Source organism: Oryzias latipes, chromosome 20 (genome assembly GCF_053564925.1).
Source record: "Oryzias latipes strain Hd-rR chromosome 20, Olatipes_Hd-rR_3.1".
In the NCBI taxonomy this organism is placed as follows: Eukaryota; Metazoa; Chordata; class Actinopteri; order Beloniformes; family Adrianichthyidae; genus Oryzias; species Oryzias latipes.
In genome coordinates, this window is record NC_136256.1 from 931,383 (window position 1) to 936,365 (window position 4,983).

Here is a 4,983-nt window from a genome sequence, read left to right on the forward strand (position 1 = left end):
CCTTAGAAAACATTCAAACAATCACGCGGATTTGTGTTTCCAGTCGTGTCCCGACTAAATAAAGGCTGATGTTATTCTTACACGTTTACGTGCAGCGCCACCCAAAGCTAATGTTGTTAGCCCGTGTTAGCATACTGCTAATCCTGGCTCCGTTCAGAAAAAGCACTGACCACACGGATTAAAATTCAAATGATGAGCGAACAGGTGTTTGATAATAACCGTAACATTATTAAAAGCACGTTTAGGAGATCGTCTCGTATTTTACCGAGCTGACATGTCAATGTATATAGCCGCTCGGCGCTGTTTAACATTGTTTTGTATTGAATTGTTACATTCAATAAAGTTTGAAAAAAAAAAGCCGCTCGGCGGAATTTATATCCTTCCGTTTTTCAAACCCTACTGCGCATGTGTGAATGATTTATTCCGACGGAAAGTGTGACCTTAGTGAACGTTTTTATATTCTGAAAACATTTTTCTGGGCCCATGTACACGGTTGGATTCTAATCCGACCATTGATCCCATCAAGATATTTTGCACATGTAACCGCGGCTTATGATGTCGACGCGCAACGTGGCGGGGGCGTGGCATCACGATGGTGGTCTCTCCATCGGGATGTCAGTCACCCATCACGATGGACGATGATATCGTCCATCGGCACAACCCTAGGTCATTCATGCGGTTTTCCTAAAAAATACACAAATATTAGTTTTCCTAATAAGACACTGCTTTCCAGGGTTTTAGTTGTGAGGTAGTTGCACCGTCTGAAACCTTCTGAAGCTGAAGTGAGCCTCTCCTCCTGCAGCCCAGTCTCACTGACAGATTCACACACACCTCCAACAAGGTCGGACAAAACACCTGCAACCACATAAAAACAGCTTTGGTTGGAAGAGGGAACGCTCACACCTTCACTTTTACAAATGCAATAAGAATGAAGTGAAGGAAACCAGGAATCCTGCTTGAGAACTGTCTGTAGCGTGTCTGCAGAGAGGCTGTGTTCATGAATATGTAGAGCAATGTGGTGAAACCCTTCATTCACACTCCTACAAAAAAGATAGTCATTAGCGGACCCTGCAGTTCCACGGGAACGGGATTTCTGTCTGGCATAAACGTGGCTTTTGGAGCAGCGTCAAACCCACGACAAAAGCTTGGCGCCTCTAACAAGGCTAACCTTGTACTCGTCAGAAAAATGCATTTTGTGCTAAAGGAATTGAGAAGACTAGGCCTCCGTCCCTGCGGGGCTTCATTATCAAGCATGACTTTCGTGCTTGCTGAAGAGGTTTGACTGTGATGTGTAATGTTATTCAAATCGTAATGAGGCCTTTTTTTGAATTCCCCCCTCCTGTAGCTCTCTCTTCATCTTCTGTCAGTGTGCGTTTCATTTGCAGCTCTTCCTCCGTGCGCTCTCCTGGGCTCAGGTGCACGTCCCCTCAGCAACACCTGGTCACCTTTAATCATCTGATCACGCTCTAATGGGCCTAGTAAAGGAAAAGAGGGAAGGCTCCTGGAGAGGTGTTGCTCTTTGCTGCTCTCCCACCTACACTCCTCTGCTTGTTCGTTTGTTCTTTCTGTCTGGAAATGATCTGATTACTGTCACGGACTCTTGTCACGCTCCCAACATCGGCGGCCTGCTGGCGTGAAGAATTTCTGCTCCTTCAAGCAGCTTCCAGACCAAAACGTTCATCCCTGCAATGATTTGCTCTTATTGTCTTCATTCATTCATTTATTTGATCTTAATCCATTTGTATCATCTGTTCATTCATCTTTCACTGCTTCTTTCTTCTGTTTGATCCATCCTCATTTCCTTCCTGTCTTCTTTGATCCGCACACGGCTTCTCAGGAAGCGTAAGCAGATTGAGAACACTTGGGTTAAAGGCTGCAGGATTTACGTCAAACCACTCGGTCCAGAGGACCGGTCCAAGGTTCTGGTTGTGAACACCATGAAGGACTTTGAGAAGTGTTTGATCACGGTCGTCTGAAACAACGTGGAGTAATAAACCAAAGAGCCAAATAATTTCAAGAAATATGACACGTGGATTCATCACTTTCTCCATCATCTGACGTAACCTGAATAACAGCAGAGTTCTGACCTGCAGACAACTAGACCTCAACTTTCACCGTCGCTGATATCAGCTGAATAAGGATATGGACCTGAATCTAATGTCTGCAGTCATAATATGGAAGAAAACTATTAACTCTGTTTTGAACCCAGGAGATCAGCTGTTATCAGTAAAAGAAGAAATGCCAACCTTGGACAATCGACAGTTATGGACCCTTTTTATTTTTCCCCTACAGCATAACTTTATTATATAAAAAATAAAATAAAAATACCAAAAAAAATATATAAAAAGAGTAAAACAAATGATTAATCACTTTTGAAAATTGTTAAATTGATTGACTTTTAATGATATTACTTCACTTTCTCCTAAAATTGATAAATTGATTCAAAAATCTTTCCTAATGTAGCATAACTTTGCACATGTTTTTAACTTTTGATACTTGATGAAATTTTGCTATGGAAATTCCTGAAACAGTGTTGTCTGTGTAACCCTGCCTACCTGGATAACCCTAGGTGGGAGGTCAACTAAGCTCGCAATGTGAACTTCTTTCTTTATACTCAAGGTTTGTACAGGAGGAATGCGGTAGTAGATACTAATTACCCTTCCGACCCACAATAACACACTTGACACAGATCAAATTGTAGAAAGGAAAAATAATCTATATTCAGATTTTTTCAAGTTATTCAGTACACATCCTTTCATGGAAATAAAATGTTGACATCAACATATAAATTGAGAACAAAAATTAAATTATGGGTGTGGTGTAAAAAAAAAACAAGATACAATGATAGAACCGAAAAATCAATCAATCACAACATAGAATAATATTCAGTATTTCTTAATAAATCACCGTTGGATCCAACAACACCTTAAATGGTAACTGAAAACAAATACCCTTTATGGAGTAAAGTCCTTAAATTCTGAGATCTCAGAAGAAAAAATAGAAAAAACTGAAAAAGACTCCAGTAATGGAGGTGGGGAAAAAAAAAGAAGTGCACTTAGAAAAATTGAAAAAATAATACTTGCACGTCCTGAGACGGGAAATGAAGCTTTACCACTCCTTTGGTTTCGAAGCTGTAAGTCTGGGTAAATCAGGTGAATTTGAGTTCAGGTGGAGCCACAGCAAAAGCGTGAATTCCGCGTAGATCCGGAGGAATTCGGTCCACTCATTGAAGCACGTGGAAAAAACCAGCCTACACACATGTGTAAGGTAGTTAGCCAACTCAAGTTTTTCTTCTTGCAGTATCCTCAAAAAGAATATCTTGCACATTCCTACTCCTCAACATTAACAATGCAATTGTGCTTTTTTTTAAATAGAAATTCTCATTAAAGTAAATACAGAACATAAAATAAACATTTCTCTTCTTGGCTCCGTGTACGCATGCTAGCTTGCAAGCTTGCTAACTCGGCCAGCTTATTCAACATTAACTGAAAGCAACTTTAAACTCACCAAGATATCTTTTCATTCAAACACACTCTGTCTTGAATCCTTAAAACGATTTTCCAGCGTCTGGATCACTGCAAAGCTGCATTTGATTTTTTCAAGAAGCACGATGTCTCGTCATCTAGCAGTGTCGTCGCATATCAAAGAAAAACAATTAGAAGAAGCTTCCTCCTTCCTTGACACTTTAGGGAACGTCTCTCAAAAAGGGTGTCTCCCCCTAGTGTCTGAGTAAAGGTACTGTACATAAGATGTATGATTGAACATCTAAACTTAATCAGGGTTACATCTGCTTTACTGATATAGTATTATGTTTTAAAGCATATGAATGACTTTTAAAAGCAACATAATTTGCATATATTTCAGATGCTGCATTTGCCATGTTGATTTCTAAAATAGTTATTTTTGACGTAGTACTTAAGTAATTCATCTTTGGCATCGGCTTTATTGATACCTTATGATTGTTAATTCTGTCTGATAAAAACTAGGAACCGGATATTGATAAATCATGTAATAAAATGGTTATAGTATAACGGGGTGGGATTATATAAATTCGCTTCCTTCCACTCCCTTTCAAGCAATATTTATTAATTATGTCTAATTATCCTAAGTTTGATTAGTTACCGTATGAATGTATAACTGATGATTATATTGTTTTTGTGTATTATTTCTATTTTGATTGCTTGAAATAAACCATTTCAAATCAAATCAAATCCTTTATTCCTTCTATTTATCTCACCTTTGTTCCAATCTACTTCCCATCAATGACTTGTTTGATCTACGCTTCAACTCATGCTTGCTTCCATCGGACCATCTTTCCCGGTTTTCCTCGTCACAAATAATAGGTTGTTTCTGCATCATCATCATCATCATCATCATCATCATCATCATCATCATCATCATCATCATCATCATAATCAGCTCAGGTCTTTGCTGTGAGTCTTCTGGACTGTTCACTGCATAGCATCACTAAACCTCACAGCCTTCAGCTTTGGTGTTGGACATGTTTGAAGACCAGCTCAGTACTGTGAGGGTGAGGGGCAGAGACACTCAGATTTCATGAAGTCCAGAATAACACAGGACTTTATCAAAATGAGCAAACAGGAACAAATGGCAAAAACCTGCATGAACTCCCACTGCAGGAAATGAGGAAGGAACCTTTCCCGGTGCATCATCTGTACTTACATGTGAGGAGTCTGACCTGACCGTTCTGTCCCTTTAACTATACTCACTTTCATTGATACATTTTGCAGAAGCAGCAACAGTTTTTTATGTTTTGAAAACACTGGAGGAAACTCGTACCTGCTGTTTTCATATGCTCACTTTAGTGATCAATTATAAAGAATAAATGGCCCGCTGGAATATTTCAGATGTCACAGGAAACGGCGAGCGGCTCATGCCTCATAAACGCCCGAGCGTCTCCAGGGGCAGCAGAGCGTTTCATTTGTTCCAGCAGCAGCAGCAGCTCCTCATCCGTGTCCTCAT

At 39.9% G+C, this 4,983-nt stretch overlaps 1 long non-coding RNA gene across 1 annotated transcript; it reads right to left on the bottom strand.

Annotated features, from left to right (window-relative positions):
- Positions 1–2,690: 2,690 nt before the first annotated feature.
- On the bottom strand, positions 2,691–4,462 carry LOC144988332 (uncharacterized). Its single transcript, XR_013652200.1, has 2 exons — positions 3,508–4,462; positions 2,691–3,250 (listed from the first exon to the last, which is right to left on the bottom strand). It is a non-coding gene; the product is annotated as an uncharacterized LOC144988332 (long non-coding RNA).
- Positions 4,463–4,983: the final 521 nt, after the last annotated feature.